A 15,096-nucleotide genomic window follows, 5' to 3' on the forward strand; every position below is an offset into this window, starting at 1 on the left:
TCTATTCCTGTAATTGAACACTCTCTTTTTCACATTGAGAGGAGCTCTTTTGTGTGTATTTAGCGCAACGTTGGCTCCACATAGAGGGGGCTCAACATATGCCTCGGACTCCGCTTAAGAACAATAGACACAAAGACCAGCGCCATTCGAAGCACACCGCCATCACATAGACCTAATGGGAAAGTTCAAAAGAAACAATCAATAGTTTAATTAAGTCAACTCCACCAGTACTGCACATGTTCCCTGATACAGTTTGGTTTTATGGCAGAAGTGAAGACTTATTTTTCCTTTAGTAGCAAGCCGGTTGAGATTGCTCAACGATGGGGACTAAATCCTGGTTAACAAGTGCAGGTGAGAGGACAAGCAAGTAGCTTTACATCCTTGCATGATACAAGATAACACAAATGCAGAATTTCACCATCAATAGCCAAACTAATAAAATCATTAAAGTTGATCACTGTTAGATAAACCACATGTCTTTCTAGCCTTTGTTCTGTTGCAAAAAAGCAAAGGCTACACAACTGCAGCAGTGAACAGGTAGAATGGGAAAGTAAGAATAAAATACTTGACCTAAGACTAATATATAATGGATTTTATTAAAAAAGGGTACCCAATCATCATGAACAAATTCAAAAACAACCAAAAAATAACACACAAACCAGCATCAACACATACACACACCTAATGATTCCAAAATGAATGCCAGAAGACGTCTCTGCTTTCCAACAACTTTCTAACAAGTATTTTCCTTTCCGTCAAGAATACTCTGTCATCCATTGTGTTGCCATCCCCACCATCCAGTTGTCATGAACAACTGCCCTCAAGAGGCGTGTTGTTGCTGCTTTTCCCTTCCGGGGAAATGCAACAACCAGTATGAACACGGACTCATATGTCATTCCACAGGTCGGCAAGTCAGAGGACAAAGATTACATCAGCACGGGGGCCACTTGCTGCTGTCTAACGGCACATACATGATATACATAAATATGAGCACTTCTAAGGATGTTACTGACCACAAAGTACTTGTAAATGCACACACAAATACACAAGACTACACACGTTCTGTCAAACATGTATGTACTGAACATATGTAGTGTATACCTACTGAAGCAGTGTTGATCATTTAACAGCACATGAAAAGCAACTTCCGTTTGTCTGGAAAATCATTCACTAACTGTATCTCTTACCTGAGGTCCTGAGCTTGAATGTGGGATACAATAGCACTGGGATCTGCTGGAACAACGGCCCCATCCGCCCTCCTCCCCTCCCTCCCTCCCTCCCCTCTGGCCTCGCTCCTCCCTTCCCCCACCAGCTGCTACACAGCATGCACCTCTCTGACTCCACCCCTCTTCCTCCTCCACGCTACATCCCAGCATCCTCCTGCAGACTCAGCCCCGCCCAATTCTGGCAGTAAGGATTGGTAACTATTGGTAACTGCATCCCTTAGGGACTGATAGCCCCTAACCTCCTCTTTGTTGCCAATAGCACAGGGTGGATTTCAAAGCCTCGGTTCTTTATTTGGGTTTCATAATCCGCTTTTTAATTTTAAGTTAATTAAGTTTAATATATATATATATATATATATATATATATATATATATATATATATATATATATATATATTTATTTATTTGAGGTTTCATTCTCAGGTTTCTTTTGTTTTATTACCAAAAAATATAATAATGATGATAATATGATAATATATATCAGTTGGGGTCCTTGGTGATTAAAAGGCACACATAGTATGTTTAATTTAATTAATTTAGCTGTGATATTTAGACCTAGAAATGAACATAAACGAAACATTTTAGCTCATCTGGACTTGATTCTTTACATCAACAGTTCTAGGTGTCCACACAGGTGCCTCTATGAGGTAGTCAGCGAGGGCGATCTGCTTCAGATCACTGATGTCGCTCATTATATTTCTCTGCAACTTTTCTTCTCTTCTTTTACAGGCAACATATCATTCATTCACTAAGAAAAGCAAAAATGACAATGACATTTTTACATCGGACAGAATCATCCTTTATGTTATCACTTAAGGAAATTGGCTTTGGTCATGCACTCCATCTCATTTTTCAAAGCATAGCCCAATTTATTCACGTTTCTTTCCCCCAATTATTCCATCTTCTCTGCCCACCGTGTGCTATTGGCAAACAATAAATATCGGTGTGTTCTTGTTCTAAAAGCTTTGCTTTTAAAAATTGCATTCTTTTTTTTTTTTCACGAATCAAACTCAAACTAAGCAAATTGCTATAACACAGTCAGGACTTTAAAAGTCTTCTTTCACAACTCTATTACAACAAAGTAAGACCTTTAGAAAAGATTGTGTGTGCACATTGGTCTGGGTTGGTCTCTTCATGCATAGGTTGTCGCTATGTCTAACATATGCGGGAACATGCTCCAGCCCCATGGGGATCTTAATAGAAGCAGTGGCCACAGAACACACGTAACAGAGCTTCTACATAAATGCGCTGAAATATGGTCCCCGATTCAAGCGATTACCTTCATTACTGAAAAAAGGTCACACACACACACACACACACACACACACACACACACACACACACACACACACACACACACACACACACACACACACACACACACACACACACACACACACACACCTAATAGCAGCCGGCAGCATCCAAATTGTGCGTTTTCTGCTGCAGCTGGGCTCCACATTCAGACATATTCAACGCTTTAATTAACCCTGGGACCCTGCTTTGGCGGACGCACGTCTTAATCGTGTGTGTTTGCACGAATACGCGTAGTGTGTGTATGAAGAGGTAAAGAATAGAGCACAGAGGGGGAGAGAAGCAGCAGATGGCTTAGTCAGAGTGAGGGACTCGGTAATACTAACGTCGCTGTTTTGACCTCTAAGATACAACCTCTGTTCACACCAGAGATGTAAACAGTCAGGCTTAACAAGGACGAGACAAGGCAGGACAGAAGAGTGTGTGAGAGCCACGAAGAAAGAAGATCATCAGCCGAACTGTAACATGATTACTCGAATTGTCTGCAAATGGAGGAGGACAGAAATAAGTAGCTCTATTGATTAGCCCATAAATGAATAAATCCTCTTTGGGTGTGAGGATGAGAATCACAGAGGTATTTACAGTAACACCTGGAAATCACTGGTGTGTAGTTAAACTATAGGTTATACAAAGGATTGAATGGATTAAGTTAGTCTTTAGCCTTTTGTCTGATTCATTACTCAATTAATTGCATAGACATCAATTGTATTACAGGAGCGTATAGATTTGCATGAATCAATAGCAGAACATCTACTTTATTATGGAACTTGTTTGAATCATACACATAGTTGAACAATTGAAGCCTTAGTCTACACAGCCAACTGCCGTGTTATGATACGCTTTCTATCGGTTTGACTGACTGAAGGTAAATTCTGCTGCCTGACAGAATCAGACAACACTGATGACCGTAATTTGCTTTCACAATTGTGGTTGTGATGGAAAAACTAAAACTTTTAAAACCATTAAATTCTTGGAGCTAAATGGTTAGGGTCAGACGAGCAATGATGGAATACGCACACGTTCAATGCGTTTCCAGAGAGGAAGTTAGAATGGAGAGAAATATGCTTCTCCATTTTAATTTTTTCAAGAGGGAGACCTTGCTACTCCGCACAGAGGAAATCGCTCTTTCAAGTGAAGAGAGATTACTTTGTCCTCTCGCCCTGTTTTGCACAAAACAAAACACAAAGATTTGTTTGTGAAGGTCTGGCTGTATTGATGTCTACGAGTCAATATTTTCTTCATATAACAAGTCTTCAATACAGCATGATTTCCATTTAGTAAATTATTTTCGCCTTTCAGAGTAAAACCTACCAGAAAGTGGAATCTTTTTATAGCAGGGTGGGATTAGTGTGATTGACAGGTCTATGTCACTAAGTTACTATACGTTTTAAATCCGTTCATTTGTTGTAAAAAAAACAAAAAACACACACATAGCAACGGCCGTAATCCTAGATGGCCTCTGCGAAATCACAAAACGGCCACTGAAATATCCGCATTCATATTGACACATATAATAGACATATTTTCCTATTAGCGCGCCGGTTTGGAAAATTGGTTGGAATATTTGACGGCTTCCTGCAACACAATGATGATTGTTTGATGCCTTACTAAGTTGAATTTATCTCCAAGAGGCCATATTGCATTCTGTGTAAAAAAAAGCTTCTTCCCTTTCAACTGGGAGTCAACCATTAACTGCGGCCAAGCTCCTCCTCTTATATAATTAGCGGCATAACTGCAAAAAGAACAACCCTTTTCCTGATGTAAAATCCTCATACTTGTTTTCCAAAGACCATCTACTTTAAGTTTTCACATCTTTCGTCATCTTTATTGGGGTCAGCTATGATTAAACGACACTGTAAACACTTACACACTACCCTTACAGCATTCCCACATTGTTAAACACGTACTGATAGATGCGATGCGTAATGTTCCGATCATGCCGAGTTATGTTGCTTGCAAAACAAAGAATAAAGGCTCTATCACAAAGAGACAATGAGTTTCCTCTCAGCTGTCTCATTGACATTCAGCATTTGTTCTCCTTCCTCTCTCCCACTCGCTTCGGGACGACGGCAAGAGGAGCATAGCCGGAAACGGGAAGAGAAGGAAAGCGGAGGCTTGGTGAGCAGCGGGAATGGCAAAGGACCACAGAATGAGCCGCTTGCTCACTCGCTATTCTGCCTGCCAGCGTCTATCTAGCCACCTCGAGACAGCCCAGACACACCCTCCTCCACCGTTACCATGGCAACTCTTTATTTTCCCAGCGCAATCTCTCACGGGAGGACCGTCTCAATCGATCATCAAGTAATCCATTTTACAGAACAAACACGTGTAGATTAATCAAACCAATGTAACCTTTTGTGGTAGAAACGGTTTCCAGTGAACCAGCAACCCTTTTGGTGTGAGGAGTAAGTAAATTCACCCCAAAAACAACAGGTGGGAGCAGATTGAATACCCCAGATGGACGTTTTTCTTTTAGTGTGGCCCTGCATCATGCACATTGTCCAGGTTCAGGACAACAAGCAACATGCCTCAACGCAGATTCACAGAGTTCTAAATACGAATGAGAGACAAATCAATTTGATTTATGGTGTTTTAAGTTGAAGATGTAAGAGAAATGTTGTTGACCAGTTGGTATTTGAGTAAACAAAGACATCAAACTCATCAGCAATATGCATTTTAAGTAAGTTCAAATCCAAAATTTACCACAGCAGGAGACGAATATACATTCAGCCTTTTTTAGACTTGTTGCATGCGGCCAATGAATGCACCTGCGCCAATCAGGTGAACTCACAGCTTGTGGGCTCTGAGGCAGGACAGGTGGCACTTGGGGGCTTGGTTGGCCTACATATTAAGCAGGAACATGAAACACTCTCCAAAGTTTACCTGGCAGAAAGCCCAGCTTGCAGAGAGCTAAACACAGCTAAATGGGCCCAGTGGGAGAAAGATACTGGGGCAATTTCACAGGGTTTAACTGAAGCTGTCAACAGGGTTTGGTTACTGATGAGAGGGAGAGAGAGAGATAAAAAGAGAATGAAGTCTAAGTCATTCTAATATGTAAAAATGGTGAACTTAACAGTGATAGCAGCCTTGACATCCCCCGTTTATTGTTGTGAACTGCCACCATTGCAGACATAATAGGATTTAATGAAGAGTTCCTGCACACCAATCCAACATGGCGGAAATCTGACAACAAAATACATGTGTATTAATCCAATAGCGAAATGAAAAGATGATATGATGATATAGTTCACGAGAAGCAGCTAAATGTGCAAATTGTGTTTGTTCTTACTGCTGCCGTGAAAGACAGATTAGTCATTTTTTGTGTGGATCCTCAGAGAAACGAGACAGAGAGCATTAATCTCAAAAAGTGAGTCGTGAGATTGAAAATGTATCTAAATAGAAAAAAAGTATAGGTTACAATACTTTCAATTAGGAATAGATTGTGTAAAGTCTTTTTTTTCACACTTTGTACATTGTCAGTTAACGGTCTTATTTACTGCCCTTCACAATGTTGAGTCAAAAGGGTCATAATAAGCCAAAAAGGTCTGATGCAACACTGTTTGCTACACACAGTTAGTCTTTTGACCAACATGCCTTTCAACTATTTTAGCAAATAATAATTACTCAGATTCACATTTAAGATCTTTGGCTTTTTTTGATACATGATGTTTTGTAGAGAACATATTAGTAATGCATCAATGTCAGTATTGGTGCAGAAACTCTGGTATCATGTTGACACCAGTGAACTGATCAGTACATTTGAACCAAGCCCTCCTTGTGAAAGTAACAAATGATCTAGATCAAATCAATGCCAAAGTAAATAAAAATCCAGTAAGTGGTGACTGTTCCAACATATGAGAGAGCTAATTATACTTAATATGAAACCATCCCAATACTCTAATACTACTAATTTATTGTAATTATAATATATAATTAATTTGTACTGAGGTGATTTGGGCACTTTTGCATTATAATATATCATGGTTTATGTATTCACTGAACATATGAACTGAACGGACTTTTGACTCTTCGTCACTTAGCAATAGTTCCAACCCACGAATGAGTAAAACCATATAAGATCCAGTATATACTGCAAGGGCCTCTTCTAACAGCCGTAGAGCATTCTGATCTCACAATGGCCCCCCAAGGTCTGGACAGATCAAGGCGAGACTTGTTTCCTGAACAACATAAATGCTTCACCTGATCCTTTTCTGCTTTTATTGATCCTTATACAGAAGTCCTCTGGCCTTTAATCCTCATTCTATGCCAACTTTCAATCAACAGCAGTTATCTTACTTTTTTAACCTCCATAAGGTCCTTTCAAATCAGAACAACGGGAATGGCTTGGACTTGCAGGCTGGGTCAGGCAATAATAGACACCTGACAGTTGCCCCATAATTAGATTTACAGACTGGACAAGACTCGGCGGCATCAACTCTATTCTCCAGGAGGCAACTCCAATATTAGACCACGGCAAAAACAGCGTTTACTTTTACTCCCACAAACCTGTCTTCCACATGGACAGAATCCTGAGAGAAATGCTAATAATATTCATTAAATGTGTTGACGGTCATTGTATTCAGTGGCAGCACAGAACGAAGCGAGCAATATTGGGCTGGGAAATATCCCCTTATCTTATTGAGAGACAGACAGGCTGAGCAGCAACAACCGGGCCCGCTAATCCAATCTGGTGGCATGCAGATGAAATAACTTCTGGGTTCGGTCACTCAAACAACACCTCAGGGAAAACAGGAAAAAAAAGATTTATCAGCATCCACATCACAATAAGGAATACACACCCACACGTACTATAGAGCAAACTCAATCAGCCTCGGACCTCATTTTTTCACATCAAAACATGCTCAGGATGGAAAGTCCTTGGAAACCCTGCAGCAAAGTGATATTATAGTTAACCGCTAATTGAAAACAAGGCCGGAGGCTCAGTTTCCCCCGTTTTTTCAGCATCTGCTTCTGAAGAATACAGCAGGGTTGAATGTTTTACTCTTCTTTGCTTTGCAGTGGTGCCATGTGTCAGCCCAGAAGACCTGCAAGTGTCTGAATGACCTGAATCGGACAGCTTTGTTTGGTTTCAGTATCACTGCTGCCCAGCTGACAGAGCTGAGGACTTATCGCGCACGCAGCGCCTGCACAGCCACACAGAGGAGCAGCAGCACTCCTGACCAGAACAAGAAGATAAACGGGACACAAAGAGGCTTGCTTTGGATGGTTAGTGCAGTCCCCGTGTCGCAAGGACATCTGTGTGTGGGTATTGAGGGCCGCATGAGACCGCGTGGGAACATTTTGCACGGTTGCCTCTGCGATGTTGCATCTGCCTTAGCGTGTTGTGGGCACGCATGTCTTCATCAGTCCTCCTGAAGTAGTGGCAGATTCAGTGGGTAGTGTCACGCCTTCCGACATCCTTTATTCTTTAATGAGCCCGGCAGAAACACACAGTCAGGATGGAAGATTGTAATCGACTTGTGTCTGTAGGTTCCCGTATTCCCCAGCAACTGTTCTTTTATACATTCGAATGTCAAAGCAATTTCTCCTCGCGCGTGTTGCATAATCTACAAAAGGCATGATCCCTTTTTAACTGCATTTACTTTTGAGAGACAGATAAGTCATCTGGGAGTTTCTTGACATGGACTAAAAAGCTATGCTAATGATGTTTGGGAATCTTTTCAGATGTGCGAGCTCGGAGAAAACAAGGCGACAATCACAGCAGCAAGAGCAGCTTGACAGAGGAGGCAGGCCTGCTTTGTAATAATGTACGATACCCAAAGCTATTTTAAGATTGCGTATTTCTAAACCTAGATTTCTTTGGGGAAATCTTGCTCACATTGCTCAGTGGAAACTGTGCCAAGCAGAGCCAGAGTGGGTGCCCGGGTTTGGCTCGGTGTGGTACGTCTACATGCATCTGCTCAGATTTCGCATCTGTGCAGTTTGCCTGGTTTAAATATTGAAGGCAACACACGCAGGAGCACAAGAGTAGCCCTCGTCACAGTCGCCACTACCGAGGTGCATCCCTGCAACTTTGTGAAATATACTCTATTATTGTATATTTTATATTGCAATATCATGAAATGTTTAGATAAAGTATGAGGATTTGGGGTTGAGGACTGTATTGTGAAAGCTGCTTAAATGTCAGAGACATGACAGAGGCTCAACTCATGACTTTATTTGCTAATTTGAGTGAGTTAATAATTATTGTCAATTCACTGCTAATAGTAACAAGCGGATTATTGGCCAATATACTTGCAAATATATGCAAGTATGCGGATGTCTTGGATTGAATTTAGACTTTCATTATGGATTAGTCTGTTGATTACTATATATTATGGTCTAACATATCGCAAAATGGGGGAAAGTTGGGGGCATCCAGGCTGATGTCTTCAAAATGTCTATTTTTCTTCTGAACTTGAAGCTTTTCAGTTTTTGTTAACGTGAGACAAAGAAAAGTAGCAAATCTTCACAAATGGGAAGATAAACAGAGATTGTATTTTTTATTCAAAGTCAAAGACCTAAATGATGATTTAATTATCAAAGTAGTTTATTTTCTGTTAAGGAGCGAACGCACGAATGGACTAATCGTTGAACCAGTTGTGCTCTGTACACAGGGCACGATGGGAGAGAACAGGAGACCAATGCTAGAGAAAGAGCTGCAGCGGAAAAGCAAGTTAGCAAAAAGAAATGTTGCACCAATGCGGCAGACAATTAAAAAGAGGACTACTGAATGATGTTGTGTGGGCAAATAATGTGTAGCAATGCCCCCCTCCAACACCACCTTTTCCAGGCTGGATCCCTTCTTTGTTGCTCTTCCTATTTTCTACCATGTTTGCTCAAAGTTTCTTCTTATCCTGACTGAGGTTATAATGACCGAAAATCCCCTCTCACACTCACTTTTTGGGCTGTGTAAACAAAATCGACTTTGACAGTTGACATATTATCCCAAAGATATCCAAAAAAAGACATTTTCAATGTATGCGAATGTTCCATCAGCGGGTACAAAATGGCTCATTTAGGGAAGTGGTTGTAGTCATTTTAGGAAAGGTCAGATATGAGGAGACATAAATCAATGTCAAAGATGGCAGCTTGTAGATACGTTGCCTCAGACATCTTCCTGTGATGTGTGGAGTACTAATTTCCCTGTCCCTTGGGATGCAGCCAAGGATCATAAGAGAGAGCAAGGACAGAACAGCACTGGCTGACCAAACACAGCACATTTCTCATGACGACAGAAATCTGGATTAATGCAGCTCTCATTTGAATCCTGTTACATCACATCACTCTGCGTCTGGTCGCTCCACTCTGCTCTAAAAGTAAAACTATGGACCAGTCCCACGTTTAGTCCACAAGTAGTATGTAGCCTGGAAATATCGCCCGATAACATGAATCACGACAACCACCTCAGCCATGTCTCGTCGACGACCGGGTCATCTCTTTAAATCATACTTGCTGCTTTCTTTTCTGCCAATATAATCGGAAAGCGGAAAAACCTGCTGCCAACTACGAGTTTAATGACCCATCGCACGCTGACCTTCTATGTACAACTGCAGGAGTTATACAACAACTTCTAGCCGGCTGGTCGTATTCATCGCGACATGTTTTGGGGGCACACAACCGTACAGTGCAAACACACAAAATACCGTGCACGCGTTTATGTTTTCAGATAATTGCAATTCAGAAGAACTGAAGAAAGCAGAAGACAGCACAGATGATTCCTCACAAGTTAACAGCATAAAGTATTTGATGACAGATGTGAGCGACTTCATAGCGTGGTGTCCAATTCCACCCTGACTTAGGGGTTAATTATTGGTACTTTCACAGTGTGGCATCGCCGAGCTAGCGAACACATTAATGGAGCCGCTCTAGCTTTTGATGATTTACAACAAATTACGCCTGTGCCAGATTTTTCTTTTTGTCCTTCTCTTCATCTTCAAAGGGTTTCATCAAAATAAGTGAAGCCTGGCAGCTGGCAGACCGAGCACACGTCTCTGCACTGCACTGGCTGTGTCAAATTGCAAATGCATTCATGCAAAAACTCGACTGCCGCTAAAGTCCCCCATATGTAACCAAACAGCCACGGATTCACCATATCAGGCACATACAGATGGACGGAGGCCGATGCGGAGGCCGTTTACGGACCTGCTCAAGAGTGAGTGTGGCTGTGAGGCTCATGCCAGTGATCCGGTCGGGGATTCACGGCTCCTTTGTGTGGGTTAAAATCTGAAGCCCAACTCAGTCTGCTTTTAATCCCTTCGTAGAAAATGTGTGCGGTCGAAATCCACAAACGACCGGAAAGGATGGAAGACGTTGGTGGATAATGGACGATATTCACAAAGGCTGTGATACACTGTTGGGTGTCGGGGTGATGTCATTTCTCTCTCTAGGAGGATGACGCTGTACCACGGTGGATGAATATTCTAGCGGAATATTAATAAATGATGATAAAGGCAGTGTTGAGAGGCACACAACACGGTGGCTTGCTCAAAAGGTTGTTTTTTTATCTCCAGCCTTGCACCGAACGGTGTGTCCTCGGTCTGCTTCTGACATGATGCTCCCCGTCCTCCTCCATCAGCACGCAAGCGCCCCACTTCCTCATGCGGTCCTTGAGCTTAGTGATGTAGACGTGTATCCATCCCAATATTTCAATAATGTCAGTGTAACATTCTTAACATATTCACAAATAACACAACTTCAACTGTCATTATTAAAATGAATCAGGTTCATTCTACTCAGTTCAGCAACTAATTTCAATTACTTAGCGGGTGGTGAATGAAGTGCTCCAAAAATGACAAATTGTTATGAAGGTTTGTGTGGTTGTTTTTTTCGTGCAGTCCTTGCAAAACAGGAAAGTATGACATCTTTCAAAACTACTAATACAAGTATTGGAATATGTGCGGATGATTTTGTATTTTTGCTTTTAACGTGTACTGCACTATTGGCAGAGAATGCTCCACCAGAGAGATGGATAGAATAATTTAAAACATTAGACACAAGCAATATGCAGCCTTAGCACCAAGAAAAGTAACCTGGTCACGGCCTACTTAAATAAAGCGCCACACAACCAAATACCTTCACTTCCCTATTCCTTCCACTCTTTTACCCCTTAGTCTGTCTCCTAATGTCCTCCCTGCTTGTCTCTTTGCTGCGGTGGCATGACTCAGTGGACGGCCAGGCGAGTTGAAGAGCTCCCTGAAGGCCACAGGCTGCTCTGTCCGTCTGTTCAGAGCCCAACGACATGATCGCAGCGATACAGAGAGAAACACACAACGTTGGGCCGTGGTCATCGCCATCATTACTGCCGTCTAAAGTCTAAACTACAATGTGGGAGACCGTGGCTGCTTTTCAAGTGGCACTACAGCAATTCCTCCAACACTCTTCAGTGTACTGCAATAACCTGCCAAGCCAACTCACGGATATCCGTAGGTAGGCAGAGCAGCTCTCCCGTTTGCTCCAGGCAATGACCTGAAACACAAAAAGGAAAAAGAGCATCACACCGAGCATCAAACAGACAACTCACATAAAAGACACAGTTCAGCTGGAAGATTGAGGTTTGATCTGTTATTCCATGGCGGGATGTGAGGGGAGTCGATGAGAAGTGGGATTGTTGGTTCACAAAGCAGAGTGACGCTTCTCCACAGTCGCTGTTCCACTCGGGAATAAGGACCCAAATTAAATAATAGACGTGTTTGCACTTGCACAATGCTACTGATTAAACTAGTGTCTCAATCCTGTGCAGACCTTCCTTCACCACACAAATATTTTACAGACACAATGTGGGATAGCGTTTCCGCTGGGGGGGAATTCTACTTCAAAACAAAGCCCCATCACCGGACTACTGTTGTTTGAAGCATGGGTGTGGCTCTATGAGAGGGACTGGCTGGTAAAAAGAGTGCAACTTGCAACACTTGCCGTATTCTCACAAACTTTGACAGCACGGCTTCACCATCTGCCACTGAGCCAACGCCAAATGTCGCATCTCATCCTTCCTGCCCGAGTCCCCTTGTGACAGCCACAAGTTGCTCTCCCCACTCAGCAGTTGGAGCAGATTAAGCAGCAAACACACCAACAGCACGCACACTCTTGGTGTCGGCTTGATTGCCCTTTTGCAAAAATCAGCAGGGGTTAGGTTGATTGAAGTAATCAGAACGGGGTAATAACTAGGCAGGTGCAGGGATTTTCCTGCCATTACACATTTTCTTTCCAACCTAAATATAAGCATAAACGCTATGAACAGTGTGGAGAATATCCGGACAAGCCTACGCACAGGACGAGAGAGAGGAAGAGAGGGAATTAGAATTGTAATTTATCGATATAGTTCAAGTAATGTTGCTTATGATGGCGAATCGGCTGCCTGTTGTTATCGTTTTATCGGTCAACGAGCAGTGGAAAATAAAATCAATGACACATTACGACGTCAGTGATGAACTGGTATTAGAATGAGAATTCTAATGCTTAATGCCATGTTATAGAGCCCTCTCAAAGGCGACCTTATCCTTTCTGCCATCTGCATGAGCTCAATTTGTTCCTTAGTGTGGAGGGGGGGGGGGGACATGGGTACATCCGTTTGTTGTGATTGTACGGCCTTGTTAGCAAGGCCAATACGCTACAGGTGGTAGCGCAGTGATCTAGTGCGCATGAGGGAGGCGGAACTTACAAGCCGAATGTATGAAAATGCTGAAATCCTTTAGGTTTAAGATGTGATGGAGACGGTAGCAGAAGGGATGAAATTACAAATAATCGTTTCAAGGGATTTCCACTTGACTTTGCAATAACTGCAGATCATACGTTGACTTCGAAACTAGGAGACGTCTAGACTAGAAGAAACTATTATGCCTCTTCTTGGCAGATATTCATCTCTTTATATTGCAAAATGTGGGAGAGAAGGAATGATGCAGAGTAGTTTGGTAAATGCAGGTGATGGAGAAGAGATGAGAATTGCCCGAGTGCTTCAGACCACCTCTACGTTTCAACCACACACACCTGTAGAACTGGCCTGCCTGTGCTGCTACTGGTCCTTAAGGACCACATTTTACCATGTTGACACACACACAAAAAACAAACATACCAGCCTTGCTTTTGCAGCTAGTAGAAATATTCATATTCACAAAATGTTTATTTTTCATTTTCAATGGCAACTCACACAATAGTTTGTATTTGCAAGGATCTAGTTTTGATCAACGGTTTACCTCAACCTACACAGGACATGTACATGCTTGAAGATAAAAAGAACACTATGTTATTCTTATTATTATTTTAGGTTTATTCCCACAGAAGATATATTGAAAAGTATTGTGTTCAAAATGGCGTCTCTCCAATCTAACCAGCGCTCTCGTTCACCATTGTTCCCCAGCTCCTGCTTGCATGCAGCCCCGAGGCTGCTATTAGTCCAACAGGTCCGACTCACTCTGCTGCACACGGCAAACAATACTGTGATGGAGACAAAACACTCACTTTTACCACCACCGCAATGAATATAAAAATATAAATTAGAAAGATGAAAGACTTGCACCATCTCTAGGAATCGTGTGCAGCCTCAACATATCATCTTAGATACTGTGAAGCGAACGCAGGAAAACACATTTCATTCATTCAAATGCGGGTACATAAATTCCTTTATTTTTTATACCAATAACTATACTGTTGCCTTTGGGTCTGATTTTTAATGTCATAGACACATTATAGATAATTCCTGACTAATAACAATGGGTTTGTTATATTGTGCTGTAAAGAATTAAATTACACAACAACTACGCAGCAGACTGACGCTACGCAAACGCTATCTTCACAAGCTATCTGACAATAACTGGAAAAAATATGACTGGCCTGAACAAGAATAATTTAAATGGAAATGTAATCACAGACAGTTGCTGATTTTAATCATTCACAACGTGGTGGATAAATTGCGATTATAATTGTCTTTTCAGTAAAGTAGGAAAATTAATGAATGCGTACATAAGTGAAAGAAAACCTATTTCTTCATATGTTGTAATGTTTTAAAACACCGGGAATTTTTTTTTTTTTTTAGAGCTATTTGTTATGAACAGTAAACAGAGGCATGCTAATGAGAATTTGCCTGCAGCCCTCAGTACTAAACATGCATTGAGAAAAATAGACATGAAAACAAGCTCACAGATAAACACACTTGTACGCACACCACCGATGGCAGGCAGGCAAAGGCTTACAGGTCCCTGTTCATTTTAAAACCCTGCATAAGCTGTTCCCTGGCATTTTACACCCGTCAACATTTTTACAGGGTTGCCATCTTGACCTCCCGTCCCACAGCAATAACTAAGCTCTCCTCCCTGAATTACAGACCTGAGGCGCGTAAAGATGGAACGGAGGATAAATCGAGCGGGCTCTCAGCCCAACTGCAATCCAGTTACAGGATGCCCTGACCTTCAGCTTTACTCGCAGTTCTGTGCAGCGTTGTTTACAGGAAACACATTTCATGCAACATTATTCCTGTGATGGTCTTCAAGCGGAGATTTAGGTCAACAATATTGCCGTACACCGCAAAAGGAAAGTGAATAAGCAGAACCGGTCTATGCAT

The 15,096-nt window shown here is 41.9% G+C and overlaps 1 protein-coding gene across 12 annotated transcripts in view; it reads right to left on the reverse strand.

The window, feature by feature from the left end:
• apba2b (amyloid beta (A4) precursor protein-binding, family A, member 2b) overlaps positions 1 to 15,096 on the reverse strand; it is a 48,366-nt gene that overhangs the window by 17,837 nt on the left and 15,433 nt on the right. For 6 of the 12 annotated variants that reach the window (XM_078085175.1, XM_078085169.1, XM_078085171.1 and 3 more), the window contains exon 2: positions 11,958 to 12,008. The exons of 3 other annotated variants lie outside the window; for them this stretch is intronic. The gene's annotated coding sequence lies outside the window, so the exon portion shown is untranslated. Of the gene's footprint in view, positions 1 to 1,187; positions 1,312 to 11,957; positions 12,009 to 15,096 lie in introns of those variants that run through there. 3 more of the 12 variants (XM_078085170.1, XM_078085173.1, XM_078085166.1) reach the window with 1 other exon arrangement.

This window comes from Gasterosteus aculeatus, chromosome 12 (genome assembly GCF_964276395.1).
Source record: "Gasterosteus aculeatus chromosome 12, fGasAcu3.hap1.1, whole genome shotgun sequence".
NCBI lineage: Eukaryota > Metazoa > Chordata > Actinopteri > Perciformes > Gasterosteidae > Gasterosteus > Gasterosteus aculeatus.